Here is an 18568-nt window from a genome sequence, read left to right as displayed (position 1 = left end):
CTACAGCAGCTACATGTATAGATGGTTAGATATGGAATTACAGCTCTCTCCTGGAAGCATGGCCTAGATGGCACATGTGCAGTGATGCCTGCAATGACCCAGACATGAAGAAAGCAACAAGAAAAGCTGAGCACAGTGGTTAGCAGTTGTATTCAGTTTGCAAACTGAGTGATTTAGAATCAGATATGAACCAAGCCCTAATCTGCATAATCATCATGCCTAACCAGGTGTGTACACCAGGTATATATGCACAATATAAGTACAATGTCAGGCAGACAGCCTCATTGTTCTATAGAAGAAATCTGTATAGCTCATGGAGTGAGGCTTGTAAAAGGTGAATTTGTAAAGATTACTTCAGTAAAAATATCTCTGCTTGTACAAGTTAAGTGTTATTTTTTACAAATCCATTCAGTTTTACTAAAGCTGTTTTTACTTGCTATGTATGTCAGTACTTGTAAATGTATGGGAAAGGTGTATTGACAGGGCACTGCAAGGGTAAAGCAATTACTGGGCTGAAAGATTGTTGATCTTAACAGAAGACACACCCATGAGTTCATACTCAGAGCACATTTCACATTTTTCTAGTGTGTTTGGTACAATTTTCATTAAGTACATTTAAAGGATATATACATTGCACATATGTCAGTAGCAAAACTAGTTTTAACATTGAAAAGAACAGTCATGTCACCTTGGTCACTTGTACTGGCATGTGATTCTTTTGTGGGGGTTTAATATGATGAGCAAACCTATGTGCCTGACATTAATTAAATATTAGGGATACATATATATAATTGTTGAGCCCACAAACAGCTTTCTGTATGGCAAAGGAGGATGCTAGTGGCATTAGCATTTGTCAGGGCCATGCAGACAATGCTGGTAATTTCATTGTTTTTGATATAATTTCAGCAATACCTAAAATAGCAGGGTAAGTAGAAGAACATGAGTGAATCTGCCTGGACATCCACATTTAAAGCTAAGTTCTCTGATGGAGAGATCGAGGTGCTACTTCATGCTCGCTGTCTCCATGGGCAATGGCTCTTTGGTCTGCATGCAGCTGACCAGCCCTTCTGGGAGCATGCCTGGGATGAGATATATATAGATTTTTTAAACACCTTTATTGAATTATGACTTATGACATATGCAATCATGCATTTATATAAATGAAAACAAACCATATTGACATTTTCAGTTGCAAACATTATATATCAGTTATAATGTCCTGTACAGCCATTCTCAGTCAAATATTACATAGTTCATTCAACTCCTGCCTTTAAACCTCATTCCTCCTCCAATACATTGTGCAGCATGTATTATTCCCACATTTCCCATTTTTTGTATGTAATTGTACCACTTTGTGTTGCACTGCAATGTTAGTAATTCATCTGCTTCCTGTGGGAATAGAACTCACAGCTTTCTGCACCAAAGGTGAGTGTACTAATTGTTGCATCACTGACACTTTTAGGTAGCTACTTACTCATGAATGCTAGCCTGTAGTTATGGTGCTTAATGCTTTGCTGGCATACATGGGACCATAAGCCATTGCTCAGTTTGTCATACCTTCTCAGTTATGCTCTTTTACTACTCCATCTGCACATAATTATGTTTATGAATTGTGCTCCAGAAGAAGCTCAGGAAGAGACACTATTCAGACTGCCCCTGGTATGCAGGGTACAAGTCATATATAAATCTGACTGCCTGCATATGATCCTGGGAGCTTTTTTTCATTAGTCTCCACAGAAAATAAGCCTATCCCAGATATAGATAAATAGATAGATAGATAGATAGATAGATAGATAGATAGATAGATAGATAGATAATGTACCCTGCCAGTAGGCTATCACAGTATATTAATGTAGAGATCAGGCTGGATTAGTCAGATGGCATAAATGACTGGATTACAGTTAGTACTTAAAACAATATGGGAGACTTCCAAGATGGCTGCACACTAATAGCTTAACTTCAGCTCTCTCACTGTGAAACACGAAGAGAGACAACAGCCAGTGATATTGTAAGCTTGAGTAAAATTCAGTTACTGGCTAGTAATTATACTGCTTGGATGCCTAAAAGAAGAAACTAAGAGAACATGAAAGATAATCAACTAGAAAAGGTGAAGAGAAAACACTGACTGAGAATAATTCTGTAGCTGTTCAGCAAAAAACAGTCTAGTTCCTGCTCTGGTGTAAGACATGATGCTTCCAGTAATCTAGAAAGAAAAATAAGTCATATGTACTCAGATCTGATTAAAATAAATGAAACACTGAAGGAGTATATCAACTCAAATAAAAAAGGTTGAGAAAATGGAAGAAGCTTTAAGCAGATAGTCAGATGAGTTGATAAAACTGCAAAAGTCAGAACTAGAAATGAAGAAAAGGCTGGTTGAGTATGTCACTGCTAAGAACAGCTTTTTCAAAAAATGTTAGAATTAGAAGGCAGAGCATGCAGGGAAAACTTAAGATTGTCTGCTGTACCACAGACACTAGAGGGAACAGCTGTATTAATTTTATGAAGGCACAAATAAGCAACTGAACTAGTATTCCACAGCAGGAACTGTTAATTTAAATGGCACACCTTGCTTATGCTCCAAACCTGGCCATGAGAAATCAGCCAAGACCTTTATTAGTAAAGATGCAAGCCTACCAGCAGAAAGAGTTGATCCTGACAAAACTGTGGCAACAGGGAAAAGGATTAAAAGTTGGAGACATTATGTTTCTGGAAAATGATTATTCGCTGTACACCAGGCAGAAGGGAAACAAATTTATTCCAGTAATCAGGGAATGTTGAGAGGCAGGTATGAGATTCAAGCTGCTGTATTCAGCTGTCTTCAGAATATTTTCCCTGGAGGATCAAAGACATTTTTTTGATACAGAACAGGATGAGAAGGAAATGCAAAAGTTTGTCCAACAAAAAATGAGCCAGCAAGCAGAAGGGAACTCTGCTTCTCATTCTTCTGATAATGAAGCACAAAGAAAGACTTTGCAGTGAAAACATTTCCACTGTTACAAAGAAAAATGCTTGAGAGACAGACAAAAGCACAGGAGTTGACCAGAAGAATCGGGAGCACCATGGAACTGAACCAGAATCTGGAGTTGGGAGACGGAGATGAAAAGGAAGAAGACCTGTAACATGGAAATTAGTGAATAAATGTGAGACTGCAAAGCATCAATCACATTTGTGAAATACATCTGTATGAGAATAAGTGGAAAGAGTAGACTTTTGTTGACTTTGTTAAACTTGTGAAGGACTGAAAAGAATTTATCTCACTTCATGCCATTAATACTTAAAACAATGTATGCACTGTACTATTACAGTAGAAAGAAAATGTGCACAAGGTCTTAGCCAAAAAAAAAACTCCACTAAATTAGTTGCATGAGTTCCTTCAAATACAGGTGGTGGGAGATGCTGTTAGAGCACTGAATTGTTATTTATTAATTCAGTACTTGCTTTCACACTGATAGATGAAAGGGTCACTTAAGGAAAACTGCTTTAAAGGTAAACAGCAATTAGTATGCAGTAATAAAATGCAGATGTGTGTTGGCATTTTAATTCAGTGAGCTTATGCTGCCTGTAATTACTAATGCTAACAGATAAGCAAGACTACTGTTTAACAACAAACAGTCACCACATGGCTGGCACACATGTACAGGTATTGAATGCCCCATGTTGGGATACAGTGAGCAGTGCATCTGTGTAGCAGCAGTGAAGCATTCAGTGTCTCTCCAAGTGCTATTAATGTTAGATAGTAATTCATAAATATTAATTTATAAATATTGTGGCCGTTATTACCCTTATCTAGTGCAGAAGAGCACTAATGCTACTCAGTTGGTCTTGAAGTTTGGTCACATCTGCTACTTCTTATTCTGTATAGTATGTCACTATTATTTTTGTATGAGTATGGATTTGTCATTATACACTATGTACAAAATGTCTTTGTATTTTCAAGTCATGTATGAAGAAGGTCCTCATGTATCAGTCCACCTACAAGGACAGCAAACAAAGAAAGAAGTATTAAAGTTTCAGTCAGCTAGTTTCTCATCCATGGACCATCATGGTCCCCGCTGTGTGTGCTCCACGAACTCAATGAGGAAACATGATTCAGTGGTGTATGAACAGTTCACTACAGACTCCTCAGTCCTGCTGGGATGAAGGGATATTAAAACTAAGTAGCTTGGATGCTAGTTTTCATTCTTAGTTGGTCTGACAAAGAACCTTGGTTGCTGCTGGTTCCTTTAAGGTGATATGGACATGTAACTGTCATCTCAGAGTGTGTGGGAGTATGCACTAAATGACAGACTGCATCCAGTGAATTAGGAAAAGGTTTTCAGATGCACTTGTCAGAGCAGTAGGACAATGCAGGGCACATATTCTACCTTACTAGAGCCTGTACATGCAGAGATGAGAATACAAACAGCCAAAAAGGCAGAAAGAAACAGCAATGCTAATTGCTGCCACACTAGGTTCTTTAAAATGTATCAGAACCACTAGAAAAAGCTGAAACTGTTTTACTTTTCATGACAGCATCTTTGCAGCATTGTGATAACTCCAGTATGGTGTCTTGTAAATAGAAGATCCTTGGTAGGACAGAAACAAAAGCTGGCTAGGTGTATATGGTGTGCCAGCATGCACATCACAATGTAAACAAAAATGAAAACCTTCATATAAAATAAGTTTACTTGCACATAGTTAGCAATACGAAGAAAGTGATTTTTCATTTGAAGAGTCTGATACAGAGCGAATGTTGCCAAAAATCTATTGGTGTAGAGAGATGCTATGCTAGCATGTATTATGCATGTGCATTTTCTCATGTATAAATTTCTGGAGGGCAGGTGGAGAGCAAATGAGAATTTCCAAACCACAATTTTTGAGTGGGTAACTATCTGTGTCATGAAAAAAAAAATATTTGTCTACATAGTTGCCTCTTTTGTTTCCAACCTGTGACGGAAATGCTATGTCTGAGCAGCATGGCTTATTTGTATTTGTACATTTGTCTCAAGCAACATTACTGGGTCTCAGACTACAGAACCGTCCTGGTCTGTCCAACCAGCTGTTAATCCTACATCTGTCAGAATTCATGCCCCCCACCTCAGTCATGTTGTGTATGCTAACAGACTTTATTAAACTGAGAAGGTTTTACTCTTCCTTCAGCTATATTATGTTTAAATTTATCATAGTCAAAATCTATATATCAGCTTCTAATTGTTTTTGTACTCTCTCTCTTTCTCCTCCCCACCCTGGTTAGTATAATGAGACAGAAACTTCAGCTTAAGTGTTTTAGGATAACTTAAGAGGGGATTGAACTCACAAGCATCTTCAAAAGATGGGAGCAGAGCCTAATATACTGACTCACTTGTACAAGTATATAATAGGATGCATGTACAAACGTACTAATAGCATTCAACAATCATACTGCTATCTTTGACTGAGGGCATTTATCACGGAATTGGCAGTGGTGTATGAAAGGCATACTGTTTTTGAGCAAACTCCTGTTATTATTATTATTAAAAGCTGTACAGTCTGAAGTCAGTAGATTCACTTTGGAGCTCTCTTAGGTGCTCCAACCATCTCCTGTGCATTTGTCAATTCACCTCAATTTCTTCAGGGGCCATAGAGATTAACAAAGACCACTGTGTAATATCTGTGGGTAGCATGCAGTGGCAGGTTATATGTGTACATACATGGTTCCTGCCATTTTATTTCATCTGCTCATATGATACAGAGTTCAGGATTATGGCACCTCATATCATTGTAATGTTGACAGCCCTGTTCCCCTGTGTGTGGGTCACCAATTGCTTTAGTGACAGTCTGAGTTAAACTATGGGTCTATATTAAATCAGCGAAAACCCACTTCAGTGAACATTTCATTGGAAATGCCGTTCATCAAATTCCAGTCTTATGGGGGGCTGCGTCCCCAGACTCCCCACTAATTATATATATATATATATATATATATATATATATATATATATATATATATATATATATATACACCAACTCGGAGATTGTACTACAGTGAGGAAAGGGCAAACTTTCTGATCTTCACTGTACCGCGTTCTCAGTATGAACAGCTCGATGAATGCCATGTTTGATGTAAGTGCACCGAAAATGCCGTTCACTGAATTGAATTTTCGATGGTCTAATATAGATCCAAACTATTCCAGGATAATACTGAGCCCCCAGATAGCCCTCCTACAGGAACCTGGGTTGTGATCCTTATGGAGGCACTACAGAAAGATTTCTGGCTCTTCCTCACACCACTCTGCACTTTAAAAGGTGCACTACCCTCTCCTTCTCCAGCCATGATGTCTGACCTTGAAGAATCTCAGGGAAAAATGACAGACAATTGGCTCCCAAATCAGGCATCACTTGTCCCATTACACCTCACAATGACTGACATTCACGGGCACATCATTTGCACAAAGCATGGTAAAATCAGAATATACAGATACTGCGGTATGATAGTTCACAGTGGCAGTTTAAGGTGTGAAACATGGTAGCCCTGTATCCTTGTGTATGCAGTTAAGAAATCAGGCACTACAGCAGCTACATGTATAGATGGTAGATATGGAAATACAGCCCTCTCCTGGAAGCATGGCCTCAATGGCGTATGTGCAGTGACCCAGACATGAACACAGCAATGAGGAAATCTGAGCTCAGTGGTTAGCAGTTGTATTCAGTTTGCAAACTGAGTGATTTAGAAATAAAAATGAACAAAGTTCTAATCTGCGTACTCATTGTACCAAACCAGGCGTGTACACCAGGTATATATGCATGATATAAGTACAATGTCAGACAGACAGACTCATTGTGCTACAGAAAAAACCTGTAGAGCTCATAGTGTGAGGTGTGTAAAAGGTGAACTTGTAAACATTACTTCAGCAAAAATATCTCTGCTTGTACAAGTTGTGTTATTTTTTACAAGTCCATTAATTTTTACTAAAGCTGCTTTTACTTGCTATGCAATGTGCTGTCATAATAAGATGCACGTCAGTGCTTGTAAATATTTGGGAAAGGTGTATTGACAGGGGACTGCAAGGGTAAAGCAATTAATGGGCTGAAAGATTGTTGAGCTTAATGGCAGACACATACCTCTCAACTGTACAGATTTTTGCCTCATATTTTTGGTCCGTATCTCATAAAATTGCGGTTTTCTGGAAAATCAATGTCAAATCATTGAGGGTTAAAGCCAGAAAATAATGGCAGACATTTGAGCTTCAGACTTCATACCTTCAGAAAATTCATGCTAATGCAAAACCTGTTATTCTATCAATTTTCTAAGTTTGTAAGAGCAATATTTAAAAAGTATCCCTATTTTTGGGTCTTTGTCCCCCTCATTATACATGGCTTTGTCCAGATTTCTTGTTCTAAGAGGTTGAGAGGTATGAGACACACCCATGAGTACATACTCAGAGCACACTTCACATTTTCCAATGCATTTGTCTTGTCAACTTGATCAGTTGCACTGGCATGTGATTTTTTTTGTGGGAGACACATGATCAGTAAACCTATGTGCCTAACATTACTTAAATATTGGTGATACTGAAATATAATCATTGGGCACTCAAACAGCTTGCTGTATGGCCAAGGAAGACACTGGTGGTATTAGGATTTGTCAAGGCCATGCAGACAAGGATGATAATTTTATTGTTTTTGATACCGATACAGCAATACCTAAGAAATATGGCAAGTAGAAGAACATGATTGAATATGCTGGGACATCCACTTGTAAACCCACCCAGGTTGGGGGCTGCACCTCACACACACCCCAGTGTGGGGGCTTCACCCCCAACTATATATAACTACTCCGAGACCACACTAGAGTGGGGAAAAGGGCAAGTAGTTGACCAACATCAGGAAATTTACCCTCTTCCGCCACTGTAGTGCAACCTTGGAGTTGGTATATACAGTTGGGGGGGTGGGGGAGTAGAAGCACAGCCCCTCACCTGGTTGGGTTTGAAATACTGTGGTGTGAGAGACAGGGAAATGTTGGCTGATTAGTCACTTTTTTCCATCTTACACTTTCACTGGACTGAACGTTTCATTAAGTCTAGTGTTCGCTGATCAGAGGTTTGAAGAAAGAACTTTTGATGAGTAAACATAGACCCAATATGCAGATACCTGCTCCCTTTTCTGTTGTAAATAATATCTCTGTCTAAACAATAATGCCTTAGTTTTTCTTGATTTCTTTTTCTATATCATAATACTTTCTCATATTATTCTCTAAATTCTCTCATACTCTTCTCTAAATTTTCCCATACTTCACCTTTTCTTCTTTTCTTACATCACTGTACCACTGAAAAAACACTTTTTATATTTCTTTTTAAATTCATCTCACCATTCAGAACAGTTTTTATAGAAGTCCTTCATAGTTATATGTTCCTTCCATTATTGCAATACTTCCTACTTACCAGTTTCACCCCATAATTTCTCATTTATTCTTTTTATCCCCTTTACTATTTTAATATACTTCCCTTTTACATAATCTGCATCAATGTTGCCAAACTGTCTAAAAACATCGCTGTATCACCATATGCTATCCCCAAGCCTTCCTTTTTTTATGTCATCTCCTTAAATCACAAAGTCCCATACAATTATAATTTCCATGTTAACCACAACATAGTCTAATATCTGACTAATCAGATTATTTCTTTATTTGCTAGTTATATATGCATATAATACTATAATTCTATAAATATATTGTCTCCACCTCACATTCACAACCTTACCATTCTTACCAACATTGCAGCTAGTATTTTCACTGTTGTTTGACACAACACAGCCACTCCAGAATAACCTTCACTTCCTAAGTTCCATACTGTATTTCTACCCCACAATTTTTTTCTTTCTTCACTTGTCAGGAACCTTTCTAACACAATAACAGCCCCTCACATTTAGCACACATTTCCAGTATCCCTGTCCTTCTTACAGTGTTAATAATACTGTTATTTACTGAAAGTACTCCGCAATTGTTTTTCCTTCTTTTTAAGTTTAGGAGAAATATTTTTTCTTATTTTTGCTCTTTCCCTTATTGAATATTTTTCCTGGGTTTATGTATAAATAATCATTGATCGTCAAAATCAGATATTTTTCATTGGCTTGAACTGCAAAAGAATGTTAGTGTCAGTCCCTTCTACTGACCTCTCTTCCTGCATACAAACTCCCTCCTTCATTTTCCCTTCCATATTTTTTCTTCTTCTACAGCATCTTGTTCACCAAGTTTGCCCTCTACCTCAGCCTCTTGTTATCCTTTCTCATGTATCTTTTCTTCCCTTTCACCTTTTTTTTTCATTGTTTGCTGTTTGCTGTTCTCATTCCACCTAAAAGTGTCCCTTTTTTCATACAGCTTGCATTCAGTCGCACACCTTCTTTCTGCATATCCTTTCTTTCCACACTAGTTACATTGTATCATGAGACTCTACTTTCAGCCACACACCTTCCCGCTGCATGTCCTTTCTTCCCACACTGGTTACTTTGTATCATGACACTCTAGATTCAGCCACACACCTTCTCACTGCATGTCCTTTCTTCCCACACTGGTTACATTGTATCTTCTCAGAATCATTAAATGATAAATGTTCCCACAAAACAATTATGATTAAGGCTAGTCAGTGTATTTTAATGTCCCTCTATGACCAGCCAGAAAACTATCACTTGGTTAAGTATTTCACCATGTTTTTTCACATTGCAGAGAGCTTCCAAAGTCCACCCACCACTTCATAAGTTTCTGTCATCTCGAACTTTCACAATATTATCAACAGTATGATAAAAATGCTGAATGCATTTTTTTAATATCTTCTTCTACTAGTTTGTCAGTTCTAAACTGCAAAAATAGCATTCTTTAACATTTAAGCTGCTAACAGAAAACAAATAATTGTTCCATGGATAAGTATTCTTTTGGTTACACAGTTCCAGAAGTTTCATCATCAGTTCCACAGTTTCAAATGTTAAGTAACAAAAAATCTCTGTCTCTATATATGTATAAAAGACCAAATGTCTTAATCTTTAAATCTCAAAACAGTTAACAGATTGTCCCACACATAATATCTGCCTATTGTAGTGTCAGTTTGTGTTTTAATTCTCACAGCTGGCATTCTCTTTTTGGAAACAGTTTTACTTGCATTTTGTTACTGTTCTCTTTTTTGCCTGCTATCACTGCTGCATAAACTTACTGCAGTACCTGCTGCTATAAAACCAGATGCTTTCTCAGTTTGTTGCTGCTTTCCTGTTTTATTTTCCGTCACTGCTGCATAAGTTTTTAACTGCTTCATTTTCTGCTGCCACATCACCTGGTTCCTTTTGCACATTACCATCCTCAGCACTTCCAAAAAAGCTATCTCAGTCTGTCTCACCCCATGACACAGCCGACCTGTTACCTGGATCATCCTGTTTGATTATTTTTAACATAACATCACCTGCAAGCCCTCCTGACACCAGATCTGTTATCTGCACCACAACAGACTCACTTATTTTATTCTTTGTTGAGACAGTTAAACATTAATTATTTGTATTATCCACCACATAGGAATCATCATCTGCATTCTGATACTCCATATTGAACACCTTTTCTCCACGTTGTCATTTTACACCTGCAAACTCTCCACAGCTTTTCTCTCTCCTCCTCCCTACTGCCTCTTGTCCTAGGTTTCTTCCTTGCTGCTGTAGGAGCCCTTCAGCACCATGTAGCAGCTCTAAAAGAGTAGGGGAAGTTCCATAATGCCCTGGCTAAATTTCCCCTAGCCGTATGAATACCACCTTGGGTCTCCCCTGAAAAGAAGCCACTAGCCTACTAGGACTATCCTAATTAACAAAAGGATAAATAAAATAAATATTTGCAGTGTCAGAAAATGTCACTTATCGGGAGAAAAACTCATAGGTTCATAGGTAGGTACTAGGCTATTGGCCCTAGGGCCTATATAAGCCTAGCCAAAAAATGTACTCTGGCGTTCACCACCCAAGAAAATTATTTTCCTGTGCCCCTGTCGAGCAGAGCCACAGAAGTGATCCCTGGGGTGAATTTCCCATTTCCCATCCAATCAAGATTTTTCTTGAAGCGTGCTAATAAGGAGCTCTGTTTGACATAGATAGGTAGTCTGTTCCAGAGTATGGGAAGTCTCTGGGACAGGAATCTATCCCTCCAGCATGTTTTGTTTATTGTGGTGACAAGGTTTAGGTCCCTAGAGCATGTAGCTCAGAGGGATTGGGATTTCTTTAAGTGGAGCATGTCCAACAGCTCTGGGTTTGACATAGCTTTGTATGTTAGGCAGAGATCGCCCCTGAGTAGGTGATATGCGATGGAGTAAAGCTGTAGTTTTTGAGACGGTTCATGAGGGCTTCTGTTTGAGGCCAGTAATCCTCTTTGTGAGGTATTTCTGTGGTCTTTCCAGTTGTTGTAGATGTCTTGTGAGATACATACCAAAAGGGGTGTTGTACCCTGTAATGGGTCTAATGAGTGATGAGTAGAGAGGAACAATGACCTCTTTTTTTTCTGGATGAGAATCCTTTTGTGATGAGATGAGTCACGTAGAAGGATTTCCTGACTACTGTGGCAATGTGATTATCAAAGGAGAGACTACTGTCCACCTGTGTCCCAAGGTCTCTTATCACATTTTCGACATTAAGTAGACTACCAGCTATGTGGTAGTTCATGGGTACAGAGTTTTTACCAAAGGGGATGACAATGCACTTTTTGGCATTGAGCTTCAGGCCATGGCTTTGACACCAGGTATCTGTCTCAGTGAGGCCCTTTTGTAGTTTGTCCACATCGTTAGGAGTTTCGATTATGGCTCCTAGTTTGCAGTCATCTGCAAGCTTTGTTAGCCAAAGACTTTCTGTTAGCCTGCACTTCAGAGAAGTAGATACCAAACAGGAGAAGACCCAGGACTGAACCCTGTGGTACTCCACTTGTCACTGGTCTGAAGTCGGATTTGGAATCTGCTATTTTCACAGTGTGGGTTCTGTCCATGAGCCATTTGGCAACCCATCTTGTGTCATAGGGATTTATACCTAGTTTAGTGAGCTTATCTATGATTCCAGAGTGGGGATGGTGTTGAAAGCCTTGGTGAGATCTAAATAAGCTGTGTGAACCATTTTACCCTCATCTATGGCTTTGGTGACTGCTTCAAAGAAGTCAATCAGGTTTAGGAGACATGATCTGCCTTTTACAAATCCAAACTGGGTAGGGTCCAGAGTTTGGAGATTACCAATGTCTTTGTTTATGAGTTGTTTTTATTTCTGATCTACAATTTATGCAATATATATATGTTCTTGAAAGATACCTTGGTGTTCAGAAACATGAAGCAGACAGGTATTACGAGCACTCACCATAGTATGTGTAGTATACCACTGTTCAGGATCACAATTCATAGGCTTAAATTGTGGCCCTTAAAAGTGGTGTACAATACATTTATATTCTTTAACAATTTTATACTATGGTGCATTAATTATTCCTGTGCCTGGTGTATACCCAGTCCTATCTGTAGCTAAAGAGCTGCGTTACTCTGCTATGCTGCATAACATCACAGAAAAAAAAAACAAGAAAAGCCATTTACTAAGGTATCCTTTGTTTAATTACATACCTTACTAAGTAGGTTTTCCCCTGTGGTGCAGTGTTCTGCTATTGTGTCTGTACTTCGTAAAGATTTTACTTTTATTACGCATGACAGCAGCACCACGGTCATTACAATAATATGGTAGTGAGGAAATCTGGTACTGTCTGCGTTGTTATTGGTGGGAGTTTTGCAGCAACACTTTGAGGGAGCAGATCAAGTACAGCTGTAGTAGCAGGTTTACTTCCATCCAAGGAACTTCATTGCTAATAACATTTTCCCACCATGCAATGGAGATATACTTTAATTTTTGTTTTGCTTTTAGTACTACTCAGTTGTGTAAGCTGTGCAAAATATTGTCTGGAAGGGGGAATGCTGCACTTACAAACAGTATGTTATCTGTTTGTATGCAGCTGCACTACTGCAAGTTACCCCACTGGGACCAGCTAACATGCTGGTGTACCCTTTGTGAACTGTGGATGCCCCAGGGAAGGGTGGTTAATATATATGGAGTAAGCATGGTGCGCTTTGTGTGTACAACAGGGGAAGACAATGTACAACATATTTCCCTATTGTGTGCAATCTTTTATTTTTATCAATTTTTTTTTTTTTTAAGTTAGGTATACTGCATAGCAGCCCTACTCCAAGATGCATTCATATTGCATTTCTCACCTGGAAAATAATAAGTTCTCCTCCTAAACTGAATCTGATTATTAGGCAGCTTTACAGAGTGTCACACTGTAAGGGAACCACAAAAGGAAGGCACAGTCTTCAAGCAAAAATGTTTTTTTCTCTTTTCACACACTCTAGTGCCTCGGTTATTAAGCCTTCAAGGCGTACAAATACATTGCAACTTCCCTCACCCTATATATATATATATATATATATATATATATATATATATATATATATATATATATACTCAGTCAATCAATTACACAGTTAATTAAATCAAATATTTCCACTTAAGTTGCATTTGGTGCATTATTATACAAGACAATCTCAAATAACATTTGGCACATCCTGGTAAACTTTTTAAGGAAGTATACAGGGATAGTCAGGTACACATTGGACTTAGATTTTAATTTCAGCTTTAAGAACTTAAAAGCAGCTCTATGTTAAACTCAGGTGAGACTTTCTGCATCTGTCAGTACTGGGTTTGTTTGAGGTTGGCATATTTGCAACAAAAATATCAGTTTTATAGGTAAGTATGTGTTATTTTAGTTCTAATGTAATGCTAACTTAGTACTGACATCTACTGGACATATGTGGCATCTCTTACTCAGAAAAGGAATTTTATGACCATTCTTCATATAAACCAAACATGCACTGCTTTGAAGAATGCTCAATCCCTATAAGTCTGCTTCACTACATATTTATGTAGGAGTATGTCCAGGAAATGTTTGACATGTTCTAATAAAATATTTTAATAGAATGTATTTAAGTAGTCAGCTACAGACTGTACAGACTGCGACTTCATGTATAAAAGGCAAAAACAAAAAAAAAAGCACTTTCTTGAAGCTGTTTGATCATTTTGCCCTTCCTAGTAATTTGTTTTTGATTAGACTATTACAGTCAAAGAAAATATCACTGGTACACTAAATGAATATATTTTATTTCTGCTGCTGTATCAGTTGAATATAAATATGTTTCTGATAGATATCTTTATCTATACTGAGCAAACGTCATGCATCCAGACATTGGGAACCTAACATTTGCAAACTGTGACACTATAGTGAAATCTTACTGTGACAGGTTATCGTGATATTGAAATCATAAAATGAATAATAATGAAACCTTTTAAAAAATGGGACATAGGGTGATATTCATAGTCCTGAGTTTACATTTGCTCAGCAGTTATCCTCAAAGAGTGACATTACTCCTGTATGCAGATGCATTAAGAGCTGCTTATTCACTCTAAGGAAATATGAAGGCATATTACGAATCACGTCTTCTTATGGGAAAAGTGCAAAGTACCTGAAATGAAACCTTAACTATGTGTAAAGGACTATGTGAAAACCTTAGGCTTCATACGATTTTGTACATGCTTGGATACTGAGGACAAAAGCAGCTATGCACAGTCATGCTTGAAAGACATAATGAAAGCAGCAGACATTGCAGATTTTATTATTAATATTTAAAAAAAATAAAGGGGGTTAATATTTTTAAATAGAGATATCCTTATATGGACACCCTTTTGATTGCTTTAAAGAATGGAAAGGGGAGATAAGAAAGACTGAAAAAGGGAAGACAAAAGAAAGGGAGAACACAGAAGGAAAATGTCAAAACAGTTGTGCTGGAGGTGGTGATAGAGGAGGGATACTATATCTTTGTTAGAGGTGAGAGAGGAGGGATACTATATCTTTGTTAGAGGATATACCCCCCATTTTCCATTTTTTTATATGAGAGGATAGTTTGGGTGGGATGTAGGTAAGCGGGAGTAGGAGAGAGGATAAGGGATGTTGGGGGAGGGTTCAGGTCCAACAACAATCCCCAGTCAACAGGACCTCAAATGCTTCCACTGTTTGATGGTGTTGCAGTGGAGGACCCCAATGTTGAGGCAGAGGTCTGTGGTGGTTGGTGCCAACCAGGACAGTGAGTCTTCTACCTGCTGAGAATCCTAGACTGGTTGAAGCTGCCTGTCACTACCTGCTCCACCATGCCCTCAACCAAGTCCCAAAGCCCACATTCAGTGAGACTTGCCAGACTGCCATGTGCCAGAGTGCCTACAAGACCAGTGCCACCACTCAGACCCTCTGGGAATGTCTCTGGACGGGTAGAAGGTGGACATTCTCTAACCTGTAAGGCATGCAGCTGAGCTGTTCTAAGGAATTTGGACTTGTAAAAAATGAATATAAATGAGAGAGAAGAAAAATAAAGAAGGACACTGTATTGCATGATTAAAATAAAAAAGAGAGAAAAAGTGGGGGAGAGACAAACAAGAAAGGCATACAATAAATTCACACACAATGTTACACATTTGACTAAAGAAAATGTCTAGAAAATGCTGATGCACACATGGGAACAATGTTGTTGTGTCTTTCAACTTTTCCCAGTTAGGGGTCGCCACAGCAGAACTCTGGTCCGCTAATGATTGGCAGTAGATTTTTACATGCCGAGTTGCCATGTCATGGTGTCTTTTACATTTGCAGTGTACTGATGCTAATGAGATATGCAGCTTTATCATAAGAAATGGTAATACATTTGAAATTTCTACCTGATATGGATTTGGCTGCAATACTGTAATCAAGGCACTTTAGTACTTGTATTATTTTTTAAGTATAAGTACTCTTGCAGTTATAGTAATGAAATCAGTTAAAGACAGAAAGCAAGTTTTATTACCTGACATTTCTTTTTTAACTTGCAAGGTTCTTATTCATGGTCATCGGCACCCTCAGTCAGTCACACCAGTTTCCTCCGACTCTAGGGATAGGACTTGTATTCAGTTTCCTCTTTAACTCCATATGGATCACATAACAGCATGGTTTACTTGTATCTGACTTTTTCCTTAATATTTCTGACATGACTACTAGTACTGCTCTACAATGCATTGCAGTTATGGCTGTACTTGCTTAGTTTATGTGCATATTTCTTTAAACATTTATTTGCATGTGAAATGTAAAACACCGATTGCCATACTGTGCTAATATTGTCTTTACTGCAAGTTGAAATAGTTGAGAGTACATCTTCCTTCAGTTTTTACACTTTTATATGTATGCACAGCTTCTCTGTTTGGAGGGATATTGTCTGGAATCTTAACATACACTTTCAGCATAGATTCTTCTTTGAAATGTTGTGGTTTGCATATTTAAGTTGCAGTTTTAAATAATATACTGTGAATTTCTTTAGACCAAGGCTGAAGCTGCACATACAAAAATGTAACAATTGAAAGGAAGCTTTAATGTCCTTCCATATCAACTTTCATTACAAAAAACATAGTTACTGTTACAGATGTATGCAGTAAGTATACTTCATGACAACAATGTGTGCTTTGAAATTTTTCTGCTTAAAAAGTGTAAGCTTGTAAATGGAATGTGTAGAAATGTATGCATAAGTAACACAACTGTAATCTCCAAATAAACTATGTGCTTGTCATTCACTTGATACTCTAACCCCATCCCCACCCCAAAGGATTCATGGCTACCTCCATTTAGCTGAGGCTAGAGTGTGGTGCCTGACTGAGCTCAGCCATCTTGTATGTGCAGTTAATATTGTGGAGGAAATGACTGTCTTATACAACTAGAATACTAATAAATATTTTCTGGCCTATGCAAACAAAATCCTTCCATGTGCTGTGACATTTTTGGGGCTCAGAGCACTACCACAGAGAGTCAGCTAGAAATAGAGCCCTTCAGGGTCTATATGAGGATTTGCAGCACTACAAAGAAATGGCACAGAGAAAGGATAATGCTGTAATCGTGCTGATGTGTGGCATGTTGGGACACAAAGGATTCATGGCTACCTCCATTTGTACACTAGTTGGGACTTTACCAGACTCAAGTAGGAGTCAGTCTTGGAAGGGGAAAAGAACAGGATACTGTCTGTACACATTAGGGCAGATCACATGAGACTACAAGTGCTTCTCAAGAAAATATTGTAATTTGTTGGGGGGCAAGCACAACAGATTCCATGCAGGCCATGTCAGTGTTCATCCACACCTTGTAGAACCCCTCATATGAGGTTCTGGTCTTTGTCCCACAGCACTGTCAGGATCATCTGAATCAGCTGGGGTCATGAAATCAAACCAACTCACCATCCATCACATGACAGCATCTCTTCAGAATTGCTTGCGCCATCATTTACCCTAACTTTAGGAGATGTCATGCATGACATAATTGGCCTTGACCAGTGACATTTCTTTTTCTTACAATTTGACCTTAACACAGAGATGTCAATATTTAACTTGAAGGGAAATAAATTAATAATGTTTAAAAAAAGTATCAGTCTGCACACAGGACACTTTCCAGCTGCATGCATTTAATTCCTATAATGATATTGATTAAAACTTTAAGGAAATCTAGAATGAAAGTCTTCATTCTAACATAAGATTGCAGTGACTGAAACCATTAATGCTGTATGCATTAGTATCACCAGAACTGGAAATTACCTACATCTTAAAAATAGTAATACACAAGTATTCAGAGAAATAGTAATTAAAAAATGAACAGATTATACAAGTATCCTGCTATGTGAGTAAACTCTGATGCCACTTCACTTTATCTCATCACTGCTCAAATTATGATGATTGGTGCTTCTGAGGACACACACTGTTGTGTATGACAAAATCAAATAATATGATTTCCAGTACCTTAACAGGGAACATTACATCAGTTAAAATATGTAACAGTTAAAACAGAGGAAACATTGCTTAATATAGAAAAGAATGTGTTGTGTTTCTATTAAATTGCAAGGTATTGCAGTTTTTATTAAATGCATCCGTTCAGGAAATTCAGTACTTTCATACTTAAGTAACCACCTCCCTAAATTGTATTGTGCAAGACGATGAAAACTATGATTCCTGCTTATGTGATGACTTATGACATCACTGAACAGAAGTCAGTAAGCACTCAGGTATGACTTTTACAAACAAAAATATGAGTACCTGTTCCAAAGTGAAAAAGAATAATTATTTAAAGATGAGAGGGAATGTCTGATGAGCAGTGAGAGTTGACCACGCACCACGCAATGCACCATGCAGCATTGGCCACAGGTATCACTGCAGGCATCAGTTATACTTTGTGTTTTTTACAAGAAAAGACACACTCTCCTGAATGTCATGGTCCATAGTTCTGGACTAGATGCTATACCTTTACATAAGCAGCTGTATGTCGAGCACAAGCCTGCCTCATAGAGTCCATTAGTACTGTTGCTGACTGTTCCTCTGGGAGCTGCAGTGACAGCATGGGTTACTTCACCATTAGACTGGCGCATGGTCATGTTATGCAGAATGCAACATGCAGTAAACATCCTGCATTGCAATAGCTGGGTCATAAAGGAAACCCCCAGACCCTTACAGGTGCTTAAACTGA

Source organism: Protopterus annectens, chromosome 6.part0 (genome assembly GCF_019279795.1).
Source record: "Protopterus annectens isolate FY-2018-M chromosome 6.part0, PAN1.0, whole genome shotgun sequence".
Classification (NCBI taxonomy): domain Eukaryota; kingdom Metazoa; phylum Chordata; order Ceratodontiformes; family Protopteridae; genus Protopterus; species Protopterus annectens.
Note: the sequence above shows the minus strand (reverse complement) of the source record.